Source organism: Polypterus senegalus, chromosome 2 (assembly GCF_016835505.1).
Source record: "Polypterus senegalus isolate Bchr_013 chromosome 2, ASM1683550v1, whole genome shotgun sequence".
Taxonomy (NCBI): domain Eukaryota; kingdom Metazoa; phylum Chordata; class Cladistia; order Polypteriformes; family Polypteridae; genus Polypterus; species Polypterus senegalus.
Genome location: NC_053155.1, coordinates 249,246,384 through 249,266,177, shown reverse-complemented (window position 1 = coordinate 249,266,177; position 19,794 = coordinate 249,246,384).

The window sequence follows — 19,794 nt, the reverse complement described above, 5'->3', positions numbered from 1 at the left end:
CCAACAAAGTTGTAACTCTATCTGATGCACAAAGCGATACACTTTCTGTGCTCTATAGAAGTAGCACATTAATAGATTGAAACACTTTTACATAACCAAATTCATTATCTGAATGCGCCATTATAGTATAGCATTTTTAAATGGCTCTTTTCTGGTGACTCGCTATCCTTAAAAGGACTGTTTGCCTTTTGCCACACTAGTTGGAAAAAGTACCTGTGACTATGCAGAGCTACTGTTTATATAGGCTCTCCAGCTATATATGATGTAATGCCAGCTCATTCTTTTTGTGATTCATTCCTGGTTGATGCAATTTGTCTGGCGTCGTTGCAATAGCAATGTGCATGCAGATGATAGCTCCGATTACATTTGGAAAACCGGACGTTGCTGCAAATTGTGCTATGTTTTCTAGTTCAGCCGCAATGTAAGGAAATCTTATCTATCTTGATTACAAGAGGATAATACCATCCTATGCAGCTAGCATGGTGCGACTGACTGAGAAATACCTAATTAGTCTGCAAGTTCACGTTGAAAAGCTCCTGTGGCTAAAAACCTGAAAATGGACCGAACTTGCAAAGGAAAAGGTAGATCTCAGTTTTTCAAAATCTGCCTTTGTAAAGCTGGCACCAGTTAAGCACACAGCTCAAAAGAGGATAGCACTTAGAACTCTAAAATGTGCCAAGAAATCAGAATGTCTTCTAACAACACTAAAGCAGCCATGGCAGTGAAATAGTTTCGCCACTCTGTGCACCATTATATTGTTACAGATTGATTACAATCAGGTGCCTTAAATATATTATATATATTTATATATTTTATAAACAATATGTGGTTAGTTTTTAATGTATTTGTTGCATATAAAGCTGCATCAGGGATGTGAATCCAATAAGGGGAAACCACACAGGAACAGTAGCACTGCTTTGACGATGGGTGCTGCCCGTTTACAAAACTGAGCCAAAAACTTATGTATGGATTGAGCTGGTGTGAGCATGTGCGTGGCTTTACGCCAACTTTATTTTTATACATTACAATGTGAGCTTGGAAATGGGCGTACACACTGTTTATATATGAGGCCCCAGGTCTATTGTTAATGTCTACTTAAGATTTCACATCATCATAAAAGCTCTCCATTACTTGAGAGAGATGGCACAGAGAAGGCCACACCACTGAGCAAAAATAAACTTTTCTCCTGCCAAATGTTCAATCAGGTATCTGCAAAAATAGAGAGTTTAAAATCATTTCAGTCAGTTTTGTAAATCATGTTAGATTCAATCACATACAAACATAGACACTCTCAAAACATACACCAATCACATGCGCTGCCAATCAAAAGCTTTTACGCACTTGCTGGAAGACAGATTTTTCATACATATAGTTTTAAATTGTGTTTGTTACGTATGTATAACATGTAATTCAATATTAAGTGAACTGAATTTAAAATGTAAATTTCTCATTAAAAACACAATCTAAAGCACAGGTTAGTTAAATGTCAGAGGTGTATAACAATATTATAAAAGTAAAAGTTAAAAGTTTGGTTATTGCAAGTGTCAATTTGTTCATTTCTTTGTTAATCTTAGCCATTGCAATCAATGACTCTGGAAATTTGTATTAAAAATGAACCTTCATGTCTTAAATGAATTATAAATTGTGTTTCCTCTTTGCTTACCTGATCACATCTTTCCATGTTAGATCAGTTATTACAAACATTCACTTTGCTGTCCTGTATTAATAATTAGTAGTTAGGCGCCGCAGTGAGTGGCAGCCTTTCCAGCAGCTCCATGTACGACTTTATCTTCTTTATCTTTCTACCTTTTTCTCTCTGATCACTTCTGCCACTTTCTTTTATGTGGACTCATTTCCTGGACACTTTTTACTACTCGTCTATTCAGGTAGTCAATTTCTAGTGCTGAGAACAAAGGCCCGTGTCGGTGTGGTTCCTTATTTACCTGACAAGGTAAGAAGGTGGTATTGTGGCAGCAGAGCTGGTGCTAAGCTAAAGGCTAAGTGGCTAGTGAGGAAGTGGTGATACAAGCCTTTGGTGCCTTCTGTGATCATGGGAAATGTGAACTCACTACCCAATAAGATTGACGAACTGGCTGCACTGGTGAAAAATGTCAGGACCTACAGAGAATGCAGTTTGTTGTGTTTTTGTGAAACGTGGCTAACAACTAGCATCCCAGATGCTAACGTGGAGCTACTAAGGTTTTGCACAGTTAGAGTGGACAGAGACGCAAATACCTGTGGGAAGCAGAATGGAGTAGGACTCACTCTCTATCTGAACACAAGGTGGTGCAACTCTGGACATGTAAACATCAAAATCTCAACTTGCTGTAGGGACATCAAACTGTTGGCCATAAGTCTACTACTTGCCCAGAGAGTTTGGACACATTATTGTTGTTACTGTTTACATCCCTCCTCGTGCGGACATGGAGATAGTGTGTGACATCATCACCTCCGCTTTTGCTAAACTAAAAACATAGCACCCCGCTGTGCTAATCTCTGTAGATTTTAACCATGTGACGCTGGACAAAACATTACCTGCCTTCTCTCAGTATGTGGATTGAAACACCCAGGGAAATAGGACTATTGGCCTACTGTATGCAAACATTAAAGACGCATACAGCGCCACCCCGCTGCCTGTGCTTGGGAAAGCAGATTATAACCTGGTTCTGCTTCAGCCTCACTACAAACCAAGAATGAGGGAGCTACCTACAACCACATGCTCATTCAGGAAGTGGTCCCCTGAGGCAGAGAAGGCTCTGAGAGACTGCTTTGGAACTACGGACTGGGATCCTGCAGGGGTCAAATAGTGAGAACATTGAGGAGGTTGTTGACTGCACTACTGACTACATCAACTTCTGTATGGACATTGTAGTTCCAGTAAGAACAGTATGCTGCTATGCTACCAACAAGCCATGGATTACAAGTGATGTCAAGGGCCTTTTGAACCAGAAGAAAAGGGCTTTTAAAGGCAGTGATCAGCATGATATAGCAATTTATAGTTATATGATATGTTAAGTATTTCTAAACCAGCTAATGCTGTTTAATGCACATAAATAATGAAAAAAACATGTCCGTCAAGTGTGACAAAACCTTTTCAAAATATAGGGCTGCTAATCTAAAAATCCACAATAATACAAATAAATAGAAAACAAAGAAAAAGTTTAACATGTTTTAGTCTTGTGTCCACACTGAAATGGTATTTTCAACTGCTGAAAATGCTCCTCAATTTTCATCAGTTCAAAACACTGGATCATGTGCTTTGGTGTGCATGATAAAATTAAATAGAATGTTTTGAAAATGCTAGCGTGACCACAAAACGTCTGAAATGAATATGAAATTTTGAAATATACCCATGTTAGTGTGGCTTTATATCTCTTTTATATTTCTTTTACACACACACACACACTTTCACACTTGTTCACTCTCTCTCCCTGCCTCATATATACTGACACCTTTCTCCTTGATGGCCTTCTCTTGTTCACACACAGTCTGTTCTTAACATTGAAGATTACCTGCACGGCCCCAGCAGGGCCTCCAACTTCGGCAGTTTCTCAAGTTCAGCTGCAGTTGGCATGGTAATATTGGCCTTCTGTAAAGCCAGAGCATCTCTCAACGACTGTTGTGTTCTGTGGACCTTCTTGATCATTCCATAAGTTGAATTCCATCTTGTCGAGTATGAGAGACTCCCTCTTTAGCCCATTTGCAGTTTATTGTTGTACTAATTCTGCAGCATTTGGTGAACTCTGTTTGAAGTGCCCAACAATTTTTCAACATTTGACTAGTACATTATCAAATGCGTCATTCTGTAGGGACACAGTAATTGAATTGAAGACATTGTGCAGTGCAACAAGGACAGGGAGAGAGGAGAGGTTGGAAGCATGTGCTGATTACAGCGGATTGCCACACCCACCACACGGCAAACCACCCGGATGGGGGCAGCCATGCAACGGGTGACAGCCCAGCCCCACACTGAACAGTGTGAGGTTTTTACAGTAACTGGAGTGGCAATCCTGCTAGCAACCTCCAGGTTTTCCCTGCAATTTGGAGGATCTGCTTGCTGGGCTGGATGCAGATAAACATCATACCCAGGACAGAGCAAATGCAGTTTAAGGGCCTTGCTCAGGGGCCCAACAGAGTAAAGCCTCTTCTGGCGTTTATAGGATTCGAACCGGCAAGGCAGATGTTAAAAAAAACTGTCTCACAGCTTCCACTAAGTTCCTTGCACTCTCTGTGGTAAGCTTAATATTTCACTGCTTTGCTACATCCATGAAATGCTCAGCTCATGCTTCAGTATAGAGGTTGTATTCTGTTTTTATTATTGTCAGGGCATGTGTTCCAGTATTTATCAATATAATGTGCTGTAACCCCTACATAGTTTGGGTTACTTATTAATGTCCAGTAGTCTCCAGTAAAGCAACAGTTGTTGCATGTTCCAAACACCACCAACTCTGCTATTTCTACTCTCTTGTTTTCATACAGTTCATATATACAGTAATTGTTAGAATGGTCACTCTTGATGGTAACTAGTATGTTCATTGGATGTGATTCAAAAGACATCCCTCAGGACTTCATCTTCTGTAATGTGAATTAGGCTGCAAGCTCTGGCTAACCACTTTTCTTTCGTTAGTTTGCAGCTCGTTGACTTACACTTTTCTGTAAGTGTTATTAGTGTAGTCTGTTGAAGATATCCTCTACTACTAACGCCACCGCTCTTGCAGGCATTAACAGTGTGCTTTGCTTTTAAATAATACTTGGATTCCTTTGGTGATAAAAAAAAAATCATCTTAGCAGTAGCAGCAGACAACTGTGTTTTTATCGAGAGAACCGTATGGAAGGGATTTGTAATGAAACTTTCCATTTAATAGACCAGTTGCAGCTTTCTCCATATTCTGTAACAAAAAAAACACACCCAAGGAACTGGTCTTTTTTTAGCCAATAACTATAGATAGTGTAGGGAGTCAAAATATAAAAATGTGCTGACTGAATAAAAAAAAAAAAAATTAAAGATGTTAAATCTTTTGTAAGATATGGCCGTCCATTCATCCCAGCCAATACCCCCAAGCCGCCAGGTGGAGCCCTTCTTGCAGCATGGAGGTCCCCAGAAGACCAGCAGGGCATTATGGACAATGTGGTTTTTATGCACAGCCCTGCTGGATGCCATGGGGGCCACAGGAGGGAGCTGCAGGGAGGACCGAGGGCTTCTTCGTGCCCTGTGACCCAGAGGTTCGTCATAGGAAGAGCGACGGACTTCCGGGTTGAAGAAAAGAACTTTTACCTGACCCGGAAGTGATTGAGAATCACATGGACTGGAGATAGGGAACACTTCCGGGTCAGGGAATATAAAAGGACTGTGGGAGCTCCCAGATGGGGAGCTGAGTTGGGAGGCAGGGTGGCTAAGCGTCTGGGAGTTAGGAGGATTGTTATTGGTTTATTTGTGATTGTTCATTGAGTATTGTGGAGAGGAGCGTGCTTTGTGCACATTATTATTATAATAAATAATAATTGGACTTTTACCTGATGTCTGACGTGTGGTCCGAGGGTACAAGGGTGTGAGAAAACCCTTAATCTGTCACACTTTATAGTGTTAATGTGTTATTAACATGTGAACTATGTCAGCGTTAATATGTATATATAATTATTTTAAAAAACACACATACAGATTTTAAAACACATACCTCCAGCTGTAAAGCAATATGAGTGATTGTAACAGCTTAGCTGATATTAAATAAAGACTCTGTATTTTAAACAGTATGGCTTGTGAGGAATTGGAAAGCTGTGTGGGGCTGAATGACCTTTTTGTAAAGCTAGCTGTATAAACAGAGTACTGTCTAACATTTATATTTTATTAATTTTAGAAAATTTTCCCAATATGATTTTAATGATATAAAAATACATTTAATACTTTCCTGTGATAAATTTTATTTTATTGATTCCCTGTTTTATCAGTCTTCATTTTAATTTGTTCTAAAATGTGTCATTTTTAGATCATTTAAATAAAGTCACTTAACTTAGATGACCTGTTATAAAATGATTAAAGAAAAGATAAACTTATCTTTAAACTATATATATATATATATATATATATATATATATATATATATATATATATATATATATATATATGAGTCAGTTATAAAAGAAAACTATGGAGATTCTGATCTGGCATGGCATGGGATAAAGCCCAGCTGCATGGTTATAATGAGTTTACTACTTTTTCTAAATAACTTAAGTGGGTTGGTGTAAACCTGTCTGCTGGGATTTTTCAGCATTCTGATCAAAATCAGACCATCTGTTTTTCAAAATGTGACATTTTCTTTTCATATAATATACTGTGGGGTTTTCTTTGTTCCTAGACTGCAAGGCCAAGAAATTGACAAACATCAAATACTGCCTTTAAATTGTTATGGACAACATACAAAGCTCACTGATGCAATTAAATTCTGTAGCTACAAGTAATGAAGAATGGCATCTAAATGTAATCAGATCTCTTTAAATCTTAATTGCTACAGACATGTTTTTCACAAAGAAGCTGTTTAACCTATAACTAGAGTACATGTACATTTCAAGTTAGACAGTTGTAAGACATCATTGAAATACGGAACTAAAGTGGACACTCACCTAAAGAAAATAAAACTGACTTTGATTGCTAATGCTTTTCTTGGAAATTTTATACTAAGAAACCAATTTAGTACTCTAGTTTACCTAAAATGTCAAGCTTGACATCCTTACTAATATTAATGTTTGAATGCAAAAATTGTTGCACTTTTTATTTTTTGAGTCCTAATGCTAAATATCTGATTATTGCAAACCTTTGAATACTATAATAAATAGAAAACTAATGAACGCATACCACTGCTGTGGTGTAATTTAATTTATAAGGGTCAGTATTATTCAAGCTGAAAACTCAGTTACAAACTATTTAACAGTTTAATCTGAATATTGCTTTTCTCAGTTTCTTGCCTTTATTTTTGCACCAGACAGGGTTTATTGTGAAGTTAGAAGTAAGTAAAATTGTGTAAAGTTTTTATTTGTAACAATCAAAGATGATATTGTGAATCATCACCAGCTTAGTCTCATCCATTTGTCCACATTATTATTTATGACTACAGTTTTAATAATAGCAGAACCTTACCTTAACACAGCTAGTGGTCAAATACTACCTGCTGCCTTCAGTTGCAGCAGATCCAAAAATGGGGTGGTGCAAAACAACTATAAATATCCTCAAAAATATAACACAAGAGGAGGGATAACCATAATACCACAACTTGTAGTAAAAGTGCAAATAAAGAAACTTTATGAATGAAACATTTATTAACAAAAAATAGCAAAATACAAAGAAAAGGATCAAAACAGCAAAAAACAGCACAAATGAGTTGCTATATTTGAGTCAAATAATTATTATTAACAAATTATTTATGATTATTAACAAATAACTTAGCAGAAGTGTGTCAGGAAACAGTACTGGGGCTCCTTTATACTGACAGCATTAAGTCTATATAATGTCTCAACCTAACCCTAAAGGGGGGCTGAGATGAAAGGCCATTAACAGGCTGGCATAGCCTAGAATGGAAGGAATAGGTAGCATTTTTGGGACCCCTTCACCCTCCTGAAGGAAAGCATAAGCTTGAATTGAAAATACTGATATCATACGAGCCTGTATAGTATCTTCCCCTTGCAATGCTCCCTGTCCTCCTGTCTAAAATGCTGTGCTAGACCAGTTTGAAACGGTGTCTTCTTTCTTCACTCATAGACATTATAAATGGACTTAAGGTTACTTTTTGTCCTTCTCATACAATTCTTGCTTATGCAGAGGACAATTAAATACACTCGCACCATATATATTAAATATTAATTTATCTCTTACCACTGGAACTGTACCTTCCTATTTTAAACATGCTGTGGTTAAGCCCTTACTGAAAAAACCTAAACCTTAATAAGGATGACTTAAATAATTTTAGACCGATTTCTCAACTACCTTTCTTATCTAAAATACCTGAGAAAGTTGTTTTGCATCAGCTTCAGATCTTTTTGGACTGTAATGGTGGTCAAGAAATTTTTTAGTCTGGTTTTAAAACCTATCACAGCTCTGAAACAGCTTTACTCAGGGTTGTTAATGATATTTTACTTTCAGCTGACTCTGGGGTTTTGACAGTTTTAGTGCTTATGCATTTAACTGCAGCCTTTGATACCATCGATCACAACATATTGTTTTCAAGGCTGGATAAGTGGAGTCTGAGGGGGTGCACTATATTGGTTCAAATCTTATTTCACTAATAGGACTTTTTCAGTTAGTAACAAGTCTGTATTTTCCTCTACTGCTCATTTGAAATATGGTGTTCCACAGGGGTCTATTCTGGGTCCTTTGTTATTTTCTTTGTATTTGCTACACCTTGGGTCCATATTTCACAAATACAATATTTCATTTCATTTTTACGCTGACAATATCCAGATTTATTTACCTATGACTAAGGAGTCCTTAAATTCACTACATAAATGTTATGATGAGGTCAAACATTGTATGGCTGTAAATCTTTTGAATCTCAATCAGAGTAAGACTAAGGCTATCATATTTGGATCAATGGCTGCTGATGGGGCTGTCAGGGATCAGCTTGGCTTATTAGCTGAGTTTTGCAAACCCCACATTAAAAATCTTGGGGTTATCCTTGATTCCAATCTTTATTTTAATAAACAGATCTCGTCCATTGTCAAGAACAGCATTTTCCAGCTTAGACTGCTTGCTAGAGTCAAACCTTTCCTGGGGCACTCAGATTTGAAGAAGGTATACCATGCTTTTATTATATCGTGCCTTGACTATTGTAATTCACTTTATTTTGTAATCAGTAAATCTCATCTTTCTTGCCTGCAGATTGTTCAGAATGCTGCTGCTTGTTTTCTTACTGGTTCTCATAAAATTGTGTCCATTACCCCAATTCTGGTCTTGCTTCATTAGCTCCCAGTTGAATTTAGGATTCAGTTTAAAATTTTACTTTTGGTTTTGAAGTTACTGAATGGTGCTGCCCCATCCTATCTGGCCGAGTTGCTGGTCCCATATACAACAGTCTGTTCCCTGTGTTCCTCTCAATAGCAATTGTTGGTCATGACAAAGTCTAAGATGAACACTAGGGGTGATTGTGCCTTTGTAATTCTAACACCAAAGTTATGGAATGCTCTGTCAATTGAAATTAGGTCAGCATCATCAACCCAAATGTTTAAATCAAGACTTAAAACACACCTGTTTTTGATCGCCTTTAATTGTAATTATACCAGTAACTCTGGTATCAGTTTATTAATTTTTCATATTCACTGTTTTTCTGCTAATTGTTCATCAGCTAATTGGTTCCTTTAACTTATTTGTTTTAGTTTTTATGTAGTTGTTTTTTGTTTGCTTATTGATTTACTATTGATATTTTTTGATTTTTATTGTACAGCACATTGGTTTACACTTATGCTGTTTTTTTAAATTTTGCTTTAGAAATAAACTTGCCATCCCCTGCGGCTTCACCCACGTATCAGTGAAACAGAACAGTGAGCAGGGCCCAGCCCAGCTCTCTACTCCTGACTTCACTCTCCCCCCTCCCCTTGGCTCGCAGCCTCTGTCTCGGATTAACGCAAATATATCGCTCCTGCAAGCAAACTATGATTCTTAGCACAATGAGAAAAGTCTCAAAATCAACCATAATGTTCAAGCAAATATTAAATAAAAAAGAACTAATTCCGTTAAGTAGTTGTCTCATTTGCTAACTAAGCAGAGTTAAGGTTACGCTCCGAGACAGACGTGTGAGTGAGGAGGGCCCCACCCCCCTCCTCACAGCCTGATGAGTCTCTCTCGGATTCGCGCTAATAAATCGGTACTGCAAACGAACTATGATACTTAGAGCAATGAGAAAGCAAATTATAGAAAAAAAAAATCTTAATCTGTTAAGTAGTTCTCTCGTGAAAAGCGGACAGACATACAAAAGGGTCTAAAAAACTAATGGCAGTTTTTTTGAACCACAAAATTTTTAAAACCGTTTCTTAGCGAGCACCTACGGGCCAAGGGTAACCTATATTCCAAAGTCCCAAGTCCTCATGGTTTGGGAGATTTTGTGATGAGTGAGTCAGTGGTATTTGGCGTTTATATATATATAGATTTTGATTTGATTTGATTTGGAATGGAGGCTTAATTTGCTTGGGCTGAGTCTTGCCTAAACAGGACTAGAATGAAATAGAGGAGTTAGCCTGCACTATAATATCCCAATGGTCCAGGAAGTAAATTAAGGAAACCAGACCAACATAAAGACAGGAGTAAGAAAGAAACTCTTTCTTTCTGCCATTTTCCCTCTTGAGGAGACCATTCCTATCTACATCTGGTAGCCATTTATCAGGTCGTATTATTTTACCAACACTCACGTTTATACTCTGCTTACATTTTGGTATATTATTTATAATACACAAAGAATAAATATGTAGTTTTCTCTCCAGCATGTTCTGGTGTTCCATCATTGCCTGGGGCTACACATGTAAAAGAAAGGGGGAAGCACTGAACTACAGTAAGAGTCAATCCTGATAGTGTAGGAAGAATATGGGCTTCAGGGCATTCTGCTATGGTCTACAAAGTACAATGTATAAAAGGAGAAACAGGATCACCTTAGGACCCTACCACAACAAAACATACATCCTGGAAGCATTAAAGGCACCAATAACAGTTGCAAAAAAAAGAGGTTGCACATACTTAAACTAAACTTAGATACAGCATTAAAAAAGTGTTCTTGATTGGAATATGAAAAGAAACTGGAAAATCACAGAAATTATGAAATGGTCAACTCAGGCATATTTTGCTTCAACATTTTTCTTTTTAAAGCTATACTTAAAACTGAAAATATTGATGTTTCATAAATACTGTGGCATGGGTAAAATGAACAACATCACTTTGTTATGTCTACTTATCTGATGCCTTGATGCATTTTACCTGAAAGAAATTTTACTTATCAGTTTTCCAAACCTCATTCTGATTAATAATATATGACCTTCTTTAAAAAGCTATGTTCATAATTCAAAACAACAAAATTATGATTTCAGTTTGTGGACCTTTACTCTATTGGTCTACACCTTAATAACTGTATTCTCTAATGACTTTAACATGATATTCACAAAGGGTTACAGTAAACTCAATCTGATTACAGCAGCATGCAAGAGACATATCTGGAAAGAGAACTAGCCCATCAAAGGACCCACTTACACTCGGTCACTTTACAATTGCAAAATAACATAACATGTGTGTCTTTTGGCATGCTTGAAAAAAACTGGAGTCATGAGGATAGCAGGTAATGGAAGGCCAGAGGACTTAAACCTAGAATGTTGTATCTGTGAGGCAGCAACCTTAACCAATGTACTACTAGAAAGCAGATGGATGAGTAAAATGTGTTTTATTACATTTAGACATACAATAGTATAAATAAAGCAGACACACAAAAATATGATAGACACAGCTGTCATGAAATTATGGAACTGTCCATGGTCAGGTATTTGCATATAACTAGAGATCATGTGTGTTCATTGGCCTTCAGATATTTAAGTGTCTTGCTTTACATTATTTTGTTGTGAGTCATAAAATAATTGGAAATTTTGTTTACCTTCAGGCTGAAGTTATTGTCTGGGAAGTAAATTCATCTCACACTCAAGTTCAATTCAGTTTACTTATTTTGAGTATCGTATATTTAATAAAAGAGATGCTACAAAACAATTCACAACAATAACCAAAGTACAATACTAGGAACATATTACATAATGCATGAACATTCTCTCCATGTGCATTAACTTCAGTACAAAAAAATAAATGAGCGACTCTGTGAATGTCCTTGATCGTTGTTGTGTCCTTAGAGTCTTTTTGTGTCCTCTCTTACTGCTAATGAAATAGGATAGTGGCACCAGTGTGCCCAGGGACCATTTATAGCCTGTGTCTGACCAAATAAAGGAGATACTTCTTATAATGCTAAAATAGCAACCTGAAAAGCAGTTTTCATTAAAACACGGGGCAGAAAGAGAATTATTGATGCTGTTTTCCAGATGATCTGTTTTAAATGATCAAGAAGAATAAGTGTGAAGTGCACCAGTCCAAATACCCACAATTCTTTTGTTCCAAAGAGATGTCTTCTTACTCCAAGGAGAAAACAAACACCACATATAGACAAAATAGAAAAGTGAGAGAAAATGACAGAAAAACAAAAATGGGGTAAATACTAAGTAAAACATAAATGAGGAGCAAACTAGAAACCAATAATCTTCTAGCATGTAGCACATTTTGGAAAAGGTTCTGAAAAAGTTGAAAACTTGCCTGCTTCAAATCTTCCACTTTTAAGTACTGATTACTACAACATTACCAGTATGACCCTGCTGAGATCAGAGAAGCACCTGAGTGTCCATGTTCACAAAGCATGAACAAAAGCCTCACTATAGGCATGTTTTATTCAATAACTATAGGAGGTATAGGAGGTACCAGGCAAATGCCAGTAATGTACAGCAAGTACCACAATAAAATAAAAAAATAAAATACACTATGTAGCAAAATGTATGTGGACACCCCTTTAAATTATTGTGTTCTGTGTTTTATTGTTAACATAAAATCAAGAACAGAGCCATGTAATCTCCATTGACAAACATTGAGAGTAGAATTGGTTGTATTCAAGAGCTTAGTGATTTAAAACATGGTTGAAGTGCATAGCACATATAAATCGCATATCCTGTGTTAAATTACTCACAATAGAGTTCCAAGCTGCCTTAGGAATCAACATCAGCATAAAAACAATGCATCATAAACTTCATTAAATGGGTATCAATGGCCAAGTAGCTGCACACAAGCCTAAAATCTCTATGCACAATGACAAGCATTGGCTGAAGTGTTTATATGTTAGACTTTGAAGCAATGGAAACGTGTTTTCTGGAGTGATGAATCACAACTCATTATCTGGCAGTCTGATGGACAAATCTGAGTTTGGCATATGTGAGGAGAACACTACTGCATAGTGCCTACAGTAAAGTTTGGTGGAGCAGGGATAATGGTTTGGAGGTTTTTTTCAGGGTACTGGCTAGGCTTCTTGGTTCTGTTAATGCTACAGCATACAAAGACTTTGTGACATTGTGCATTTTCAATGTTGTGGCAACAGTTTGGGGAAAGTCTTTTCTGTTCCACCATGACTGTGCCCCTGTACTCAAAACTAGGTCCCTAAATGATATGGTTTGATCAATTTGATGTGGAGGAACTGAAGTGGCCTTCACAGAGAACCTGACCTCAACCCTACTAAAGACCAACTATGAGCCAAATCTTCTCATCCAACATTAGTACCTGCTTTCAAAAATGCTCTTTTGGCACACATTCCAAAATCTGTTGAAAAGCCTTCCCAGTAGAAAGGAGGCTGCTGGAGATGCAAAGTGGAACAGGAACACCATGTTAATGGCCAATTTTTTTTTTTTTGGGTGTACTACAAGCGCAGATAGGTGTGATGATCAGGTGTCCACAAACTATTGGTCATATAGTGTATCAGTTAAATTTTGTCAGCTGTCAAATCTCACTCTTAGAATGTTCCATTGAGCTGGAGTTCCAGTTAAAGGCTAGATATTTTTTTTTGCTTTCTTGGCTCTTTATGAATGGTGACTGTAACCATTCTTGAGTAGCCATTCATAACATACTTAATGGTGGTTGTTCAGTTTTGTTAAATACCCTTAGTGGGTGTACTCAGTTTTTATCTCACTGAATAACATCTGCTTTATTTCTTTTCAGCCACCACCACTGGAGTGTTTGTATCTATCTGATCCCAAGTCCAGCAAGACGGTAGCTGTTTAATTCCTATTAAATATCCATTTTACTCTGCAAAGCAAGACAATCCAATGGACAGCTGCCTTGCCTCTTATGCAACATACCAAAAAAATTGGGCCTTGCTTTTGTCATTTTTTGTAGTTTGTCTCCTATAAGTATCTAACATGTCTATACCTCACCAGTAGGCCTGTAGAGTTCGTAGCTATTTGTTTTGTTCTCTGTATTGTCTTCACAGCCAGCATCCTCTTTCTGGAAGCTGGGCTAGAAAAGTTTGGAATAATAAATAATGCCATCCTTCATTTCATATTGCCCCACTCTTAACACTAGAATTACCAGAGCCTACGAAAAAACTCGTAATTCCGTCCCACCCTAAATTGCTTCTTAAATCCCTTCACACCTCTCCGCCAGCGTCCTTTGTCCTCTAAATGTGCTGATAAAGAGAAGCTAGGAGCAGCCGGCTATTCCATCCCCCCACCAATTTAGAACGTGCACGAACTTCTCTCAGCTCATGCCTTGATTGAGTATCTGGGAGTGAAGTGGAGTTTTAGAGTGGAAATAATAGATTGTTATTTGGAACACACGCATTTCATGTCTGTTCCGTTTCTACAGTAATCTGTGTCAACACATTGTTAAAACAGAAACGTTTTTTATATTCTAGTAGTAGATGTATGTAGGCATAAACTATATAGTGTATGAAGCCTGAAGTCCAAATATCAAAGAAACATTTTCACAAAAGATACAAATATAACACAATTGCGCTTTTATTCAAAAATATAACTGCAGAAACAAAAAGCCGCCTTTTCATGCGACATTGACAGTAGTTTATTATAATTGCCTCCGTCATGCAATAGAATCAGTTCTTGCTTTGCAATCAAAAGGTCGCGAGTTCGATCCTGCACCACTCTGTTTTGAGAAGTAAACTGCTCTTAGTCTTACTATTTTAGAATAAAAGCATACATTTGATTTCAGTCTGTAACAGCCGGTGCAATTTATGATCCTTGTAAAGGTTAGCTTTATTTTTTTTTTAATTCACTTTTCATTCTCTCAGTCGCATTCAGAATCAATCCATACAACTCCATCTGACACGGCTGTTTTCACTAAAGACGCGCTATAGCTCTGCAGTGTACCACGATGCATACTAAAAAAAAGCTGCCTTCTTCGTATCTCACCTTCACTTGATTTTCTTTTTATTCAGTTTTATCGAGTGTTCCTGCCAGTCCCCGCATGTTGCTGTATGCTGTTTCTTTTGTACTCCAGGACATGCAGAGTAAAGAATAGTAAAGAGCAGTAACTTCGGCGCTATATGCAATAATCAGACACTTGCCATCTGCCCGTGTCGCTCAAACACAGGAACATATATTGGTGTAAAAGTATAACAAAAGTGCACTTTTTCCATCGCCTTTTCCTGTAAGAAGCAATGTACACACTTCTCTCTATGCTGTGGTTTCTATTACACATCTGAAAGAAAGAGACAATATATGTGAAAATATCATCGCACTAATGCAATAGTATTTGAAAACGAACAGCGTCAGATCGGGTGTGAATTTATGCAGGAACTGGTAATTCTCTGATGCGGGACCTTCCCCCAGGGAAGAAAGTACAGTGTCAGGTGCTCATTCAGTGTAATAGGAACCATAGCACAGAGAGTTGTGTGCACTGCAACAAGTACACGTGTCGTAAATGTAGGAAGGACGGTCCTTGGGTGTGTGGGAACTGTTAATATTTGAATGTGATGATTTTATATAGCACAAAATGAAAATCAGCACTTCTTAGCATTGCACCATGCAAGCTGTCGTATCAATCGCCTACTGTAACTTGCTTTCTTTTTTCTTCGGTTATACAGGTAGTCTTGAATAAAAGTGCACTTGTTTTGTTTGCGAAATGAAGTGTCTGCGTGCACTTTTCATGGCCTTACACGTGTATTTTTTGAGCATGCCCGTTTGAGCATGCTCAAACACAGGAACATAAGTTGGTGTAAAAGTATAACAAAACAACGGGCAGATGGGGAGTGTCTGATGATTGCATATAGCGCAGAAGTTACTGCTCTTTACCATTCTCTCCTCTGCATGCCCTGGAGTACAAAAGAAACAGAATACAGACGCGCTATAGCTCTGCGTTGTACCACAATGCATACAAAGGGTTCTGACACACAAACGCTGGCGAAGCTACCTTCTTCGTATCTCACCGTCACTTGATTTTCTTTTTATTCAGTTTTATTGAGTGTTCCTGCCAGTCCCCGCATGTTGCTGTATGCAGTTATTTGAATTTCTTGATCTTTACTTTCACTGAGTTTTGTGATCTAGGTTATCACCTTGTCAATATTGATTGTTTCTGAAAGTTATTTTGGTTATAACCACTGTTTCTGTTTTTGAGGCAGCCACTTAGGCTCTTAACCTCTCGCTCTTAACCTCTCTTCCTAAAGTAAAATTAGTATTTTGTATTTGTCCGACGTCTTTATTCAGGGTGACTTCAAAATTTAGGATACAGTATAATTTTTTACAGTCATTTTTACAGTTGGAGCACTAGCATGCTAAGAGGCTTTCACTGGGTCACACATTAAGCACAGGCAGCAGTTGATCAAGTTGCCCAGTGGTTTAAAGTCTATTGATTTAGTTACTACACCAAGCATTAGAGATACTGTTACCTAAAGGAAAATTATCTTGTATTTACTCACTCAGCTTCATCATGACATTCAGATCTAAAGAGATGCTTATTACCAAAGATTATTTTACCACGGCTGAACTTTTGCAGCTCTCAGTGCAATGTTTGTCTCTTAAATTTGCAAGACAAAACTTACCTCTGGTTTGTATGTAATTTAATGTAATTAAACTAGCCATTTTTTGTTTCTCAATAGAAAATGTCAGAATATGGATGTGACAACAAACTTCTCCATTTACTTTGTAGTGACATGAATTTGATATCCTGCTGATCATTTCAAACATGGCCAATCCCTACAATGTTATTCTAATATGCCTAAGGCATACAAGCTAAATCAAATTAGATAATGTTAACATAACACTACAGCAGGACGGAGCTGGATAAAGTATTCTTGAAGAGCTCTGCTCTGGCAAATGGGTCATCATAAGAGAAAAATGTACTTTAAACAACCTTCCTGTTTAACTAGGACATTCTGCCATTTGAAACAGTTCATTTAAATTAGAAAATGAGATCATATATAACATTCTTTATATTTTGTTCTCAGTTTACATATAGAAAGTCAGGTATTCACCCGTGACTAATAATCATTATCTATTTTGGGATTTTACATACTTAATGGAATTTCTGGACTATACCATTTATCTGTATGCTTATTGATGTCTTTGAAATACTTTGTAGTCATTACATATAAATGAACCTAGCTGATTAAAGGAAGCTTTCTGTTAGATTTCTTCAAGTTACCATGATGTTTTAAATAAGGCACGTGAGGGCTCCATCAAAGGTGTACATGTTTGGAGCTCATATATAAAAATGGCTCAAGACTCTTCATTTACTAAGTATTTTCCACAACCAATTAATTAATTGGAACTATGGATTATTTGAGTAAATTGGTAGGTTTTTGTACTCTGGGAACCTGGGATTTCCTTCTGTCAGAGGATCAACTCAGGGCTAGTGGCACATCCATATGAATGAATATATGTGACTGACGTGGAGGCATTCTCTTTACTTTAGTTAGCTAAAATGTCAGCTTTGTATATGTTGAAGTGAGTTGTGATCTTTTTGATATTTTAACACAAGCAGTTCATCAAAGGTTACTTTTTGTTACATAATCGATGTAGAAAATTAAAAGGACCAAGCACATCCACAGAAATCGTAGGAATCAACAACCAAATTACAGTGATCCCTCACTATATCGCGCTTCGACTTTCGCGGCTTCACTCCATCGCAGATTTTAAATGTAAGCATATCTAAATACATATCACAGATTTTTTGCTGGTTCGCGGATTTCTGCAGACAATGTGTTTTTTAATTTATGGTACATGCTTCCTCAGTTTGTTTGCCCAGTTGATTTCATACATGGGACACTATTGGTGGATGGCTTAGAAGCTACCCAATCAGAGCATGTATTACATATTAAATAAAACTCCTCAATGATATACGATATGCTTCCCGCGCGGTGCTTGATTGTTTGCTTTTCTCTGTCTCTCTCACTTTCTCTCTCATTCTCTCTGCCTGACGGAGGCGGTGTGAGCAGAGGGGCTGTTTGCACAGAGGCTGTTTGCCTAGAGGATACGGACACTCCTTTACAAAATGCCGCTTTATCGCGGTGCTTCGGCATACTTAAAATCCCAAAAGCACGTATTGATTTTTTGATTGTTTGCTTTTCTCTCGCTCTCTCTCTCTCTGACGTTCTCTGCTGCTGACATGCATTCTTTGAAGAGAAGATATGTTTAAATTCTTTTAATTGTGAGAAAGAACTGTCATCTCTGTCTTGTCATGGAGCACAGTTTAAACTTTTGACTGAAGGGTGTTATTTCATGTCTAGACGGCTCTAATAATGTTAACAGTGTGGGAGAGTTTATAAGGGCTTAAAATATATAAAAATAACCACACAAACATATGGTTTCTACTTCGCGGATTTTCATCTATCATGGCGGGTTCTGGAACGCAAGCCCCGCGATTGAAGAGGGATTACTGTAATGGGAAAAAACAAGCTCATAGTAAAATTAAATAAGAGCCAAAACAAAAAGTAAACAAAAAACTCAGAAATGATCATTAGGAGAAGCTAGTTTTCTTAAGCTAAATAGAGGATCTATCCTTTGTAACAAAATGTAATTACAGAGCATGTGGTCTGTCTTAAAATAAGATGTCTGCCAAAAACACTCAACATGATGTGCCATGCATGCAAACATGTAAGCAGGAAATTCCTCCTAGCAATATGTGCTATCATAGCAACCACACGCTAAAATGGCAACGTCGATGACACAAAAATTGGAACAATGAGACTAAATCATGGACAATAAATAAAACATAAAAACAAAAGAAGAAATCACTAAACCATGCAACATTCTTCTCACAAACTGGGTAGAGTAAATGGAAATGAGAGGATGCGCTCACCAGCATCAAAGGCCTCAGCTACATTGGCTACCTGTTCAAGATGGGGTTTGCATGAACAACTTCATCCATCCATCCATTTTATAACCCGCTGAATCCGAATACAGGGTCACGGGGGTCTGCTGGAGCCAATTCCAGCCAACACAGGGCACAAGGCAGGAACCAATCCTGGGCAGGGTGCCAACCCACCGCAGGACACACACAAACACACCCACACACCAAGCACACACTAGGGCCAATTTAGAATCGCCAATCCACCTAACCTGCATGTCTTTGGATTGTGGGAGGAAACCGGAGCGCCCGGAGGAAACCCACGCAGTGAACAACTTCATGATATATTTAATTTCATACTGTTGGCCTTGTATTTTTCCTTCAGTGTAAGGCTTTAAAGAAATGGTTTAACTACTGTATATTGTCACACACGTGCGCATGGGAGGCAGCTAAAGGGCTTGAGTGATGGCAGTTCTGAGGCATGCTGGGAGCTGGCAGAGTGCACTGACTCTTTTTCTCTCTTTCCTGTAGACCATTCCCGGGAGATTCCATCTGGCTCTCTTGACGTCACTTCCGGGACCAAGCCAATGGAAGGAGACCTTACCGGCTCTGGCCCCTGTGATGTCACGTTCGAGCTCGAACCAATGACTAAAGAACATGAGCCTGATCCTTATGACCTCACTTCCTGTCTTCCCCTTTAAAAGCCTGTCCCTTTTCCCTAAATCCTCAGTCTTGTTTTGGACTCGTTTGTATGCACTTCAGTGCTGTGTATTTTCATAAAAGAACGACTTTGCAGCCAGGGTACCAGATTATACAGGTGGCTGCCCCAAATCTTTATCTGAGTATGTCTCATTATTGTGACAATATGTAATCAATTCTCATTCTATTCTATTCTAAAATGAAATGAATGTAACGGGAGGAATTCATTATTTAATAATCTACTTTGGATTTGGCAGTAG